Raw genomic sequence first — 15,697 nt, forward strand, 5'->3', positions numbered from 1 at the left:
TTAGAAGATTAACCAATAAAGAAATTAAAGAAGTCATCGAGGGTGAAGACATAATCAAGTTCGTGAAGACGCAAAGGCTCAGGTGGCTGGGACACACAGAAAGAGCTAACCCAGACTCTACGCTAAAGTGAATAACTGGATGGAGACCAAAAACAAAGAGATCAAAGGGGAGACCCAAAACAAGATGGAGAGATCAAGTCTTAGGAGACATAAAGAAGCTGAGAATCTACAATTGGAAGGAGCGCTGTAAGGACCGGAAAGAATGGAGCAAAATTGTAGACAGGGCCAAGTCACACACGCTGCTATAATAATAAAAAAAACACCAGCGGATTGATTCTCCGCAATAAATGAATCAGAGAGCCCAAAAGGGAGGCAAACACTCTGCCAGGAATGAATAAGCCATGATGATGATGACACACCATCCATATGTAACACAGAATACACAAATAATAATATACGTTAAAATACATTATACAAACAAATACAACAATCAAACAAACAAAGCAGTCAACATTTGATATACTGAAGGGTAAAAACACTACCGTCAGACATTTTGTCAACCAAAAGAAGGATATTGCTTCCAAGATCGATGCCAAGTAAGTCAATCATCAATTTTAAAGAAACATATCCTAACAAAAACTTGTTGGTTATACATTTTCCCATATTTTTTTAAAATAATCTGCTTTTTTTGGTTCGGCCCTGAATGAGCCACCGAAAGGCGTGTTTATTTTGGTCTCAACAAATTTGCAAATTTTATGCAGTAATTATAACAGTTTATTTATAAATAGTTAAGTGACAATTACATGAAACACCAGTAAGTGAACACATCATATTAGTTTTCATTAATATAACGTGATCAACCAGTTTTTGGTTGATTTTTAATTTAACAATTATCAATAAGATACGACTCAAGAAATATTATTCCAGTTTTACTACCTGTTTGATTACTAGGCAGGTCCGTATTATTTTTAAACACATGTTCCGTGTTAAAATCAAAAATGGAACCTAATATTCAGAGTCTCTCTAACATACCACAAGTATCGCAATTACAGACAAATACCAATAAAACCTATTCATCAGCAGCTTCTACACAATTTCCCTCAAAACACCAAGCAATTGTCTTCAGCGCTTTAGAAAATACTCGACTGCAAGATTACTTAATTCCTTTGGGTAACCTAATTCATCCCAAAAATATTATATTTTCCTCCCGACTATCCAATAATCGGATTTGCATGTACCTTGCAAACAAAAAAATCGTGGACGAATTCATGCAAAACCATGGACACATACAAATCCAGAACAATATTGTACAAGCTAGAAGATTAATCTCACCAGCGGAACGTATTGTTTTTTCAAACGTATGTCCAACAATACCACACAGTCTGTTAGTTGATTATCTACAAAGTATTGGACTGAATATGGTCTCTCCTGTCACTTTTCTGAAAATAAGTTCCACCCTTCCGGAATATAATCATATTTTAAGTTTTAGAAGACAAATATATGTCAGTCCCCATAATATCTTCTTACCCGACCCATTTACCTTAGACTTCGATAATACAACATATCGAATATTCTTATCTCAAGAAACTATGGCCTGTTATAACTGCAAAAAGTCTGGACATATCGCCACCAACTGTCCCGATAAACTAGAATCAACAACAAATTTAATTGATTCTAATAACAGTCAATCTACTACTTCTTTCACCCCTGACATCATGCCTCAACCTGCATCAACATCCATATCAAACGAACAAATTTCCGTCCAAGAAAAATTAGCAAATAATCTGAGCAATCCCAACGGTCAAGAAGAAGTTAACACCTTGGAAAGCTGCAAAGTAATCAATATCGATCTTCAGCCAAAACGTAGTATCAATGATGTTCTTACGTCTCCAGAAACAATTCATACAGAAAAATCATTTGCTGTACCTACATCCAAACCTAGAGCCAAGAAATTAAAAGCAACGAGGAGCATACATGCATAAAATCAACAAAATCATATGACCTTGAACCTGCCAAAGATTTTATCCAAAATCATTTACCCACATTTGTTCTCAATTTTGACCAATTAAATCTACTTCTAAGCAATGTTAGCGGCGTGCAAGATCCTTCTAACATAATTCAAGAGTTTACTTCTGACCTTTTGGGATTAGTTCATATGTTAACTAAAGTTCATCCGCAATTAAAAGATAGATCAACCAAACGTTATATCACCTTCTTAAGAAAGAAAATCCTCCGACACTTGGGTAACGACATCTCTGAATCCGAGGGCTAGTCATCTCAGGTTAACCCGTAAATTCATATTTTTCGTATATAATACAATTCACTAAACTACTGCAATGGAATATAGATGGATTTTTCCATCGACTCCCAACCTTACAAAAACTTATTTCTGAATTCTCTACCGAAATAATATGTCTCCAAGAAACAAATTTAAACCCAAAAAAAAACTATAATTCCAAATATTTTAACATTTTTAGAAAAGATAGAGTACATGACAATAATTTCTCTTCAGGTGGTGTTATGACACTTGTCAAAAAATCTTTGGTTGCAAATGTTTTTCCTGTCAATAGTAACATTGAAACTATAGTTATGGAGATCACCGCTCCCGTTCCAATTTTTATTTGTAACATTTACCTTCCATCTAGTTCTTTCGGTTACATATGAAGATTTAAAAAGCCTTATCGAACAGATACCCTCTCCTCGAATCATCGTAGGTGATTTTAACGGTCATAACTTTATTTGGGGATCTAAGCGTACTGATCACAGAGGAAAACTTTTAGAAAACGTAATGCAGGATCTTCAATTAAATTTTCTAAATGATGGTTCACCTACAAGATTTAACATCTGCACTGGAGAATCCTCCGTGATAGATTTAAGCCTCTGTGATCCAGGTCTTGCTCCGCGTCTCTCTTGGAATGTTCTCGAGTATACTTATGGTAGCGACCATCACCCTATTACCATTGAGAATCTCTCAGGTCAGCCTTGCCCAATATCCTTCTTGCCCAAATGGAATATAAATTCGGCTAAGTGGATCGATTTTGAAAATTATATAGATAAGGCTTTGGAGAGTCTTATACTGAATGATAATATTAACGATTCTTTAGGTACTTTTAATAGTGTCATTCTGCAGAGTGCGGAGCTCTTCATCGGCAAAACAAAGCCCATTAAAAATCAATCATGTTTCTGTGCCTTGGTGGAATTCGGAGTGTAACGAAGCAGTACGTGCCAGCAAAACAGCTTTTAATAGATTTAAGAAGCATAAAACACTCGAAAATAAAATTAACTACAAAAAAATGAAGGCCAGAGCTCAACGTTTAATAAATCAAACAAAAAAATCCAGTTGGGCCCAATATGTCTCTAGCATTAACAGCTCCACTCCTGTAAGAGAAGTATGGAAGAAAATACGTAAAATTTCTGGTATAAAGGAGTCATCCCCAATATCTAGTCATAAAATAGGTAATCAAATTGTCACCTCTCCTCTTGAAATTGTTAATACATTAGCTAAAAACTACAGAGAAATGTCTTCCAATGAAAATTTTGACCCTGTATTCCTGGAAAATAAACTAGAGGCCGAAAGGACTAACCTCTATTTAGAAAACTATAACATTCCATTAAACGCTCCTCTCACGTTACAAGAACTAAACAACTCACTGAACGATCTAAAAGAAACAAGTCCTGGGCCTGACGATATCCCAAGTATTTTCTTAAAGCACCTACCCACTTCCGCTAAAAATTACATGCTTCAATTATTTAACTTCATTTGGCAGCGACACCAGTACCCATCTGTTTGGTTAAAATCTATCATTCTCCCATTTCTTAAAAGCCAAAAATCTCGTCTAGATCCCAATTCCTATAGACCGATAAGCCTAACCTGTGCAATGGGCAAGCTACTAGAAAAAATTATTAACTCAAGGCTGATTTGGCATCTAGAAAATTCGAACTTACTTATAAACGAACAAAATGATTTCCGACAAAACCGATCCGGTATAGACAACATATTGGACCTGGAAAGTGATATTCACGAATCTCTGGCAACAAAACAGCATTGTATCGCAGTATTTTTTGACTTAAGAAAAGCATTTAATACATGTTGGAGATTCAACATTTTAAAAAAGTTACAGTCATGGAACATTCGTGGAAATTGCCTTCATTTTATCAAGAACTTTCTAGAAAACAGATCTTTTCGTGTAAGAGTTAACAACTTCTATTCCGAAATGCAGGAGGAAGAAAACGGTATCCCTCAAGGCTCAATTATTAGTCCTACACTTTTCTTAATTGCTATTAATGACATAATCAAGAACCTCAAAAAACCTTTAAAAGCACGTTTATATGCAGATGACTTGGTGGTTTACGTAAAAGGCAAAGATATTAATTTAACTTCAACAATTTTGCAAACTCTCTTACAAAAACTCGAAAAGTGGTCTCGCGATACTGGTTTTCAATTCTCGGTTACAAAAACCGTTGGTATGGTATTCTCAAAAAAGAACTTCTCAAATAATCCCAATCTTAAGTTTTTCAATACATCGCTATCCTTCAAATCATGTGTAAAATTCTTAGGTATGTGGTTTGATAATCAACTTACTTGGAAAGAACATATTAGACAATTAGTTTCGACTTGTCATAAGAAACTTAACCTAATGAGAACACTGTCAAATAGATTTTGGGGCTCTGACCTCTCTACCTTACTTACAATCTACAGAACTCTAATTAGATCAAAAATTGATTATGGATCAATCGCTTACGCCTCTGCTTCCCCCACATTGTTAAAACAACTAGACTCTATTCACAACACAGCACTTAGACTCTCTCTTGGCGCATTTCGAACGTCACCGGTGGAAAGTTTATATTCTGAAAGTGGGGAGCCTTCATTATATCACCGCCGAATTTCCTTAACACTTTCACACGCAACGTCAATAGCCTCAAATGTAAACAAACCTCTATTTAATAATACGTTCACTAATAAATATATAAATCTCTTTACCAATAGTACCAAACATAAGCCTTACTATGAGCGAGTACGGTGTTACCTGAGATGTCTTAATATGGAATTCCCAAATACCTTTCCAATCAATATTAAAAGCCCCTCTCCTTGGATAATTAATACCCCAAATTTAAATACTTGTCTAACCCAATACAACAAACATATTAACTGTTACGCAGAGATTAAGAATAATCTAGATCTAATTCTCCGTCAGTATTACGAACATAGCTATAAAATCTTTACAGATGCATCTAAGTGTGATAAAGGAGTAGGTGCTGCATTCGTTACTCCAAGCGATACATATCAATTTCGTCTTCCAACCTTGTTTTCGATTTTCTCCGCTGAGCTCTATGCAATGTTTAAAGCTATCATGCATATAAATTCTAATAACATTCCTAACTCTGTTATCTTAAGTAACTCACTAAGCGCCCTTCAGACCCTTAAACAGATCTATCCTAAAGGTCTCCTTGAGAAACTGATAAAACTAGAACTCATGAAGGCTCAAGAAAATTCTAGGAGTATCAGATTTATATGGATTCCATCCCACATTGGCATTGCTGGCAACGAAAGTGCGGACCAGTGCGCGAGTGAAATTGCTAAATGTGCCGATATAGAAAAAGCCGAGAATCGAAATACCGCGAGTGATATAAAAGCTTTTATAAAAAATCGAGTTTTGTGCAAGTGGAAAAACGAATGACAATCTTCTCAAACATCACTGAAGCAAATTAAAAATGACGTTACAGCTTGGCAACCCTCAACCAGGAACAGAAGAGAACAATTGGTGATAACTAGATTACGAATTGGACACACGAGACTTACTCACTCATATTTACTGTCCAAAAGTGATCCACCTATTTGTGAAACATGTAATGTACAAATAACCGTTAACCATTTATTAATTGAATGTCATAGATTTGCCCATTTTCGTCTTACATTTAACATACCTAACAGTTTAAGTAATTTATTAGGCACTAATTTTTCTGTTATTAATATCGTAAATTTCTTAAAATCTATAGGAATATTTTATAAACTCTAATTTTGTAATTCTGTAGCCGCCGCTAATAACCATTATGGTGGATGCGGCTGTAATTTCTAAATAAAAAAAAAAAAAATTTGCTTTTTTTAAACGATTTCCAGATTGGAAATTATTTTAAATTATAAATTAACATGCTTATATAGGATATATTCCCATCTTGATAGTTGTGACTAAAATGTGCAACTACTTTTTATATTCTACGCCCCCGATAACATTATCTTTGCTGTTTCTTGTAATATCCCAATTTTAATACTATTAAAATGACAGTTTAGTTTTGTGGTTTCTTCACCAACATTATAGAAACTGAAAATAACTTGGAATAACGCCAAGACCACCTGCACCAAGTTTAAGATTTTGTTTCGTACAGTATTGTGCGTGACCGTGCTAAACGTAATACCGGATTCTCTAACGTGATTTTTCGTGGGATATGCGGAAACTTGGTGACATTTAGTGAGAACGATAAAAATAAACAATATACAAGCGTGAAATGAGTTGGAAAATGAAATTTTTTGAGGTAGATTAGATTTGTTATTATTTTCTTTATGCGTATTAACTGATACTGTGATATTTTATTATACATAAAATTGTTTATTAAAGTGGAACTGCACCGTAATAAAACGTCAATCTACTATGTTTTAATTACATTAAATACAAAATATAGTTAACATCAAATTATTCTCTTAAATATTGGATCTACCTTTATATTTATTTATAGTTACCGGCGCCCCGCATCGGATATCGCAATAATTTTTGATAAAATTTTTGTTAAAATTATAATTTTTATTAACGAAATTTCTATTTTAATATAATTAACACCACATACACAAAAATAAGTCTTTTAACCTTATAATAATATAGAAACACAATAATAATAAAATACAAACAAGTATTAACTTGGTAAAACTAACTAAGTTTGTTTTTTAACCAGGAGGAGTAAACTAAAAAGTCAGAGTCACACCCAAGAAAGTTACTAGAAAAGTCATCAAATACATCTTCTTTTTTTGTTGATTATCTCGGCCTTGCGGCAATCCAGTAATCAGTTTCGTACAACCTCACACGTCGATTCTAACCTAACTTTGTTTGTTTATGTTTGAATAATAATTTTTTTCAATTCACATTATTACAATTACTATAAACAAAGGTTGGATTGTTATGAAAAAGTTGAAGAATTTTTAGAGTTTATTTATCACATTGTAGAAGAAAATCGTCTTTATATCATTATGTATGTATATATATATATATATATATATATATATATATATATATATATATATATATATATATATATATATATATATATATATATATATATATATATATATATATATATATATATTATTATGTTATTAATTCTTTTTACTTGATTAATTGAGCAAATCAAAAAAAATCTCCTTATATTAACCTATGTTGTGTGGGTCCAAACATTTCCTAGTTATCCTTTATCCGGGCATTATGCTCTACATGTGCAAGCTCTAGAAAATCCCTTGGGCTATAGAAGAGAATACCTCAGTCAAAAGTTTGTTATTAATATACAAAATCGTAATACTACTCGCTACTTAAATATCAGAAAACTGAACGAAGAAGATTTAATTAATCGATATTGGAGACTTAAGAACTCACCTCCACTTTGTGAGGCTTTTAGAAGCCTGACAAATTTTGATTATGACTTTAAATAAGAGGATAATCTTAATATCGAACATTTTTATTCGTGCTTGCAACCCGTTACTGTGATACAACCGAATTACCATGTAAATTCTTCTGTTAGCTCGAATATTTTGAGGTCCTGTTTATCTAGTCTGTCAGACTCTTTAATTATTTATACGGATGCCTCAAAGTCTATTGTTGGTACTGGGTGTGCTTTCTACATTCCATCAACTAATACAGAAAAACTTTGTCGACTAAATCCTAGTTTTTCAATCTTTAGTGCTGAAGCTGTAGCAATATATGAAGCATTAAGATACTTTGAAAACACTCAGAATACATCTGTTACAATAGTATCTGACTCATTGTCTGTTATGTTAGCCATTGAAACTTTAAACTTTCCTAGTAATAACTCAAATATATATGTCTTTCAAATTAAAAAACTTGTTTATGACCTTTATAAAAACCGAAGAGTTGTTCATTTTTTGTGGGTTAAAGCATATATAGGTCTTAAATACAACGAACATGTTGACCTATTAGCTAAAAAGGCCATTGAAACCGAAACGCAAGCTGATCATCAAATCTGTAGACAAGACGCATTAACAATAATTAAAAATAATATCAATAGTAAATGGAAACAATCTTGGCATATATATAGTACGCAGTCTTTCTCGCAATATGCTTCTAAAGTTCATTCGTTTACCAAATTCCCATCAGTAAACATGAGCACGTGTTGATATTCGCCGTCTCATTCGTCAAGAGGCTATGACATCTAATTTATTACCTTAAGCGAGACAGATTCTCATGTTACAGATTCCAACTTGCCATAATTTTAAATTAAAATTGTATCGTGTTGATTTTTATGTTAATATATTGTGTTATATTTATGTTATAGTTATTGTTAAGTTATTTACTGGTTGTGTTATTTTTTAGAGTTTAGTTTAATTGTAATATAATGATTAAATTTCAAAAATTCTTAAACTAACAGTTTTAAAAGTAAATATTTTTAAAAATCATATGATACATAGATCGTACATCAGTACGACCCTGTTTGGCTTACACGTGGTTCTATTGACGATTGGAAATTTGTAGAATGAATACGGTATATACAGCCTTTAATCCCAAGTGATTATCTGTTTAAAAATTATTCTGTTCCACGAAGGTATATAACATCCATAATTAGAATAAAATTTGGACACGCCTGCTATCCTAGTCATCTGTCCAAACTAAAAATCGTAAATTTAAATTTATGTCCAGACTGTCAAAAAGAAGGTGATCTAGATCACATTTTCTTCGAATGTAAAAAATACACAAAACAAACTGAAGATCTAATAAAAAATTTAGTCAACATCAAAATTTTTCCTCCGTACAATATGTGCTATCTGCTATCTCTAAATATAAGAGTTGTAAATGAATGTTTGATGGAATTTATTTGCAAAAGTAAGCTTAATATTTAACTGTAATTAGAATCCTAACCTCTGTTTTACCCCATTTGTTATTACCTTTTATCCGTGACCCAATCTAGTTTGTCTTAAAAGCAATGTCTTGATGGGCCCTAGACGAGAAACGAGTGTCCATGTTTTATCTCTATCCTATCCTTAATAATAATTTTAATTGCTTAAAATTTGTAATGCTACTTAAGTTTGAAATTTATATTATCTTTTTATTCTTTCTGGGTAGAAAATTTTCATGTTGTGACTGGCTGTATGGCACTTGCTTATGCCAATAAAACAAAAAAAATCCTTTATCGGGATAGAGAAAAAAGAAGAATAATAAAACTAGTATGTTACAAAAAATTGGTATTCTTTATTTTATTTAAAGAAGAATAAAACAGAAAGAGAAATCAAACGATTTCTACTTAGCGAAACCGAATACCGTCATTCTGTGAAGAATAAAACAATTATCAAATTTTTCCATTATCTTATTAATCAGCGTAAATGAATATAATAAAATTTACACAAAAAGAATATTTTAAGTCTTCCTGAAGACAAAACCAATTTAAAGCCAAAATCAATTAATATCTTTAAAACTTTTTATCTTTTTGATTTTTCAATATTTACTTTATTGCAAAAACAAAACTTTAAAACGTTTTAAAAATGAAGTCTACTCTTGAGTTAAAATGGTAACGACAATGATGTCAACAAACTTCATTCACAGTTACAAAATTTTCAATTCTGAACAGAAAATCACTGACCTTTCCTTCGTAGATTGTATTTGGATCATACCCAGAATCGTTTACGCTCCACAGCAATGTGCTCTGCCACTATTTTCCTCGGCTTTCTTCTTTTCGTATCTGCAATCCTCTTGCAGCGACTAAACGAAACACCTGACTCAATTCTCCAACAATTAACACTTGAAATTTAATTCTCCAAAACACTCAGCTACTTCTCATTGACACAAGGACCTCTTTCTGTCAACTTGGTGCCGCCAAACTATTTCCTACGTATTCCAGAATCTGCCCACTTTAGATCCAAGGATATCTTTTTATCGACTTGTAATCTCCTTCCACAACTCTGCTAACATCCTTTTACAATGCCGGTATCGAAAACTCACGAACACACCCTCTATCGAGACGCGACATTTCCTTTCAATGATCTAATGACAACTGCCACTTTCTTCCATACATATGTGTTCGAGCTTTATATAGGACATGCCGCTCGTCCACGATCTGTTTAATTTTTTCTATGTGCTCTGCAACGCCTCTGCGTGTTGAGGGTTCTGCAAAACTCGCTGCTTTATATAGATTTGATAGTGGCGTTGGTTTCATGCACCCCGTTACTATCCTGCATGTGTCATTTAGTACTTTAGTACTAAACTTTAGTAACTTTCAAATGCTTAACCGGCTAAATATTACAACAACAACAGTTTAACTATTTTGCGATTTTGTACATTAGTTCCGTGCAAAACTGTTGTAATTCTAATGTAACAGAGTTACAACAGTTTTGCACGGAACGTTGCAATGGTTTCGATAACAAGCAATGAAAGGCACGACAAAAATAAGATATTTTTTATTTTAATATCTATATCTGTGGTGTTTAATTTTAATATACAGCGTGTCTACGTAATCCATTAACGGCCGAGACAATAAAGAAAGATTTACGAGACCAATCTATTCATGTAATTTTATGTCCTTTATGTGACATTATATTTTCCATAAAATGGGTGCGAAGTCGTTTGACCATTTATGTATTAGATTGGATTAAAAACACATAAACTAAGACTAATTATTTACAGCCAAAAAGTATTTTTTCTTATGAAAGGAAAAACAGTTATCTTAAAACTTGTGTATTAACAATACTGACAGGTTAAAAATATCTATTCTCAGAAAACTTGTTCTATAAAAACTAAATCCCAAATTGTATTAAATCGTCATGTAACCTTCCGGGGCGATTGTCTTATCATATTGCCCCACCGTAATTCCCAACTTTTACTAAGGTAGTGAATTTCAATCCTTTTGTTAATCACTGTACTCAAGGTAGCCTGATTTGCATATTTTTATTATAGTCCTTTTGTTTTGAATTTAAATAAAAATATTGGAAAATTCAAATGATCAAAAAGAAAGATTTGGTATACTTATGCCATTCGGGTATGATACCAGAAGCCCACCATAGTTTTTATAAAAATATTTTGGCCCAAGATAATATACGAGAAGAGGACAACAACTAACAGAAAATATGTCCACACTTTTTACAATTTTCTCCGTGCAAAAGTGTTGTAACTTTAAAATTCTAATACTAAATGTGTAGTGATTAACAATTTTCTCAGTGCAAAAGTGTTGTAACTTTGAAATTCCTAATTTTTTTAGCATTAATATTATTTTATTTAAATTTCTATTTTTAGTTAATGTAATATAGGCTGAAAAGCATGCAAAATCATAATTAAATGTTAATTTTTCTTAAAACTTGTGTCTTATTTCACCGATATTAGCACGAAAATAAACAAAATCGTCTTTATCTCGAAACTTACTTATTCTGACTTACTGCAGTCTTGCACTGAGGGTGCGATATACATAACTTCATACAAGGTAATGAGAATATATAGCCGTTGTCTCTTTTTATTTTATACAGACTTCTGAAAGATATTGGATTTGTTTATAAGAAACGCGGCCGAAGAAGCATCATGGTGGAGCGAGAGGATATTATTCATTGGCGCCATAATTATTTGAGAACTATACGACGTTTGCGAAAAGACCATTGCAATATCATATATTTGGACGAATCGTGGGTTAATGTTGGCCAATCTATAAATTACGAATGGTGTGATACTACGATACAAAACAGTCGTGATGCTTTTCTCAAAGGTTTAAGTACTGGCTTAAAAGCACCTACTAAACGAGGTCCACGATATGTTTTATTGCATGCAGGTTTTTCAGGAGGTTTCCTTCCTGGCACACAGCGTGTTTTTCTGGCAAAAAAAAATGATGGCGACTATCACGATGAAATGGATGCCGCATATTTTGAGTCGTGGTTTAAGGAGACATTAATATCAAATTTACCAAATAATGGTCGCAGGAATATCATTGTAATGGACAATGCATCGTACCACTCCTGTAAAGAGAGATTCCCTAACAATTCCTGGAATAAAGCTGCAATCAAGGAATGGCTAGTGGAAAAAGACATTTTTTTCGAGGAGTGTTATTTGAAATCCGAGCTATTAGAAGCAGCGCGTGCTTTTAAAGATCAATACGATAAGTATCATCTTGATGAGTATGCTTCACAACATAATGTTTATATTTTAAGGCTTCCTCCATATCACTACGAATTGAATCCTATAGAAATGGTGTGGAACCAAGTTAAGCGATATGTAGGTACCCATAATACCACTTTTAAAAACGACGAGGTACGCCAGTTGATCGACGACGGTTTCGTACGCGTCACAGAGAAAAATTGGCGCAATTATGTCACTCATGTTGTTGAGAAAACGGAAACTGAGATGTGGACTGCGGACAACCTGCAAGATGACGTAGACCAATTGATAATACACGCGAACACAGGGGAGAGTAGCGAAAGCGAATCCGACATCTCGGATGTAGAGGACGACTTTATTATAATTAATAAAATATCTGTGAGTAACCTCGATTATTTTACACTGTACAACCAATAAAATGCATTAACCAATTTCATCTTTTTTTTCCAGCTATCAACTTTTTTACCAATAATGAAATCCTTAGTCCTGCCTCTTTGTTTTTTCGTAATTCTTCTTCTTTAAGTTCCATCTTCTATCGAAGGTTGAAAATCATCATGGCTATGCGGACTCCGTTGACTGCCGCTCTAAAAAGTTCTGCACTACTGCATTCAAACCATTTCAATTCACATTATTACAATTACTATAAAAAAGGTTGGATTGTTATGATGAAGAAGTTGAAGAATTTTTAGAGTTTATTTATCACATTGTAGAAGAAAATCGTCTTGATATCATTATGTATATTATATATATATATATATATATATATATATATATATATATATATATATGTATATATATATATATATATATATATATATATATATATATATATATATATATATAATGTTATTAATTTTTTTTTACTTGATTAATTGAGCAAATCAAAATCATAACTTCTCAGAGTGAAAAAATCTCCTTATATTAACCTATGTTGTGTGGGTCCAAAGATTTCCTAGTTATCCTTTATCGGGATAGGGAAAAAAGAATAATAATAAAAATAGTACCTATGTTACAAAAAATTGGTATTCTTCATTTTATTTCAAGAAGAATAAAACAGTTATCAAATTTTGCCATTATCTTATCAATCAGCGTAAATGAATACAAAAAAATTTACACAAAAAGAATATTTTAAGTCTTCTTGAAGACAAAACCAATTTAAAGCCAAATTCAATGAATATCTTTAAAACTTTTTTTTCTTTCTGATTTTTCAATATTTACTTTATTGCAACAACAAAACTTTAAAACGTTTTACACATGAAGTCTACTCTTGAGTTAAAATGGTAACGACAATGATGTCAACAAACTTCATTCACAGTTACAAAATTTTCAATTCTGAACAGAAAATCACTGACCTTTCCTTCGTAGATTGTATTTGGATCATACTCAGAATTGTTTACGCTCCACAGCAATGTGCTCTGCCACTATTTTCCTCGGCTTTCTTCTTTTCGTATCTGCAATCTTCTTGCAGCGACTATACGAAACACCTGAATCAATTCTCCAACAATTAACACTTGAAATTTAATTCTCCAAAACACTTAGCTACATCACAATGACACAAGGACCTCTTTCTGTCAACTTGGTGACGCCAAACTATTTCCTACGTATTCCAGAAACTCCCCACTTTAGATCCAAGGATATTTTTTTATCGACTTGTAATCTCCTTCCACAACTCTGCTAACTTCCTTTCACAATGCCGGTATCGAAAACACACGAACACACCCTCTATCGAGACGCGACCTTTCCTTTCAATGATCTAATGACAACTGCCACTTTCTCTCATACATATGTGTTCGAGCTTTATATAGGACATGCCGCTCATCCACGACCTGTTTAATTTTTTCTATGTGCTCTGCAACGCCTCTGCGTGTTGAGGGTTCTGGAAAACCCGCTGCTTTATATAGATTTGATGGTGGCGTTGGTTTCATGCACCAGCTTATTATTCTGCATATCTCATTTAGCGCAGTATCAACTTGTTTGGTGTGAGCAGATCTGCCCCAAACGGGGCACCGATATTCAGCAGTTGAGAAATACAGTGCCTGTGCCGTTGTTCTTAAAACGCCAGGACGTAAACCCCATTTACTTCCTGTTATCTTTTTGAGTATGCTTTTCCCAGTTGTTACTTATCCTCTCGTTTTCATGCAATGTCTGTAGGTGAGGGACCGGTTCAGAGTTACTTCAAGATATATAGGTTGCTATGCGCGAAGATGGAAAGCGCAGACTTGAGTTTTAGAGGGATTGGATCTCAGGAAATTCTGCAGGTAGTACGCTGTTATTGTTTTTAAGGCAGTTTCGAGTTTCTCCTCCACTTCTTCAAAACTATTTCCTTGAGTACATATTGCAAGATCGTCATCATAGAGAAAGTTCTTGGATTTGGTCGGCGTAGGTTGGTCGTTTGTGTATATATTGAAGAGCATTGGAGTTAAAAGACTTCTCTGTGAGAAGCCGTTTTTTGAACTCTCCATCTACTTACTTTACCCTCCAGCATAACGAAAAAACGTCTGAAAACGTCTGTTTTGCAGTAAGGAATATAAGACCTTACCCAGATGGTGGTCATTAAGATTGTCGTATGATTTGCGGAGCAATGTTTTGTGCCTTACTCTGTCATAGGCTGCTGTCAAATCTACGAAAGCAGCCCCTGTTATAAGTTTTTCTTTAAAGCCCTCTTCAATGTGTTCTGTTAGTGCGAGGACTTGACCGGTACAAGATTTATCGGGTCTGAATCCTCCTTGTTGTGGAATGAGGTGCTTGTCGACATTTTCTTTTATTCTGACGAGTATGCGTCCCTCGTATAGTTTGAAAAAGTGACACAATAGCGAAATAGGTCTGTAGCTAGTGGGATTTTCTGGGTTCTTTCCTGGTTTTAACAAGTCTTATTACAAGGTTTTATTACTTTAGATTTCATCCATGATTTTGAAATTTTGCAGGCTTTGCAGCACGAGTTATACAGTTGCAAGATCCAGTTTTTTGCTATTTGGCCTAGATGCTCTATTTGGTCACTGCATATATCATCTTTCCCTGCAGCTTTTTCATTTTTTAACCTGTTCATTCTGTCATTGAGTTCTTTTAGTGCAAAAGGACTTTGTAGGTGGTTTGTCTCCGAATCCAATCGTCTACTAGTATTTGGGTCCTTATATTAATTCGTAGTTCTTCCATACATAAGGAGTTAAGCAGCGACTTGGTTTGCTGTAACGTTGCAAGGTGGTTTATGTTCTTTTGGATCACCGCTAAGTTTTTTACAACATTCCATGCTATTTTGCTACTATGTGTCATGTCCATTTTTTCAGGGTCTTAATCCACCTTTCCTGTCTGGCTTGACTTAGCTGTTGGAGTAGTACTGCTCCGCAGTCAACCAT

General features: G+C 33.6%; 1 long non-coding RNA gene across 1 annotated transcript in view; it reads left to right on the forward strand.

Moving 5' to 3' along the window:
• The first annotated feature begins 6,414 nt into the window (after nt 1–6,414).
• Nucleotides 6,415–15,697, forward strand: part of LOC140446944 (uncharacterized) — a 157,238-nt gene continuing 147,955 nt past the window's right edge. The window contains exon 1 of the long non-coding RNA XR_011951538.1: nt 6,415–6,531. This is a non-coding gene — a long non-coding RNA (uncharacterized lncRNA). The remainder of the gene's footprint in view (nt 6,532–15,697) is intronic.

The sequence above is a fragment of the Diabrotica undecimpunctata genome, chromosome 7, assembly GCF_040954645.1.
Source record: "Diabrotica undecimpunctata isolate CICGRU chromosome 7, icDiaUnde3, whole genome shotgun sequence".
Taxonomy (NCBI): domain Eukaryota; kingdom Metazoa; phylum Arthropoda; class Insecta; order Coleoptera; family Chrysomelidae; genus Diabrotica; species Diabrotica undecimpunctata.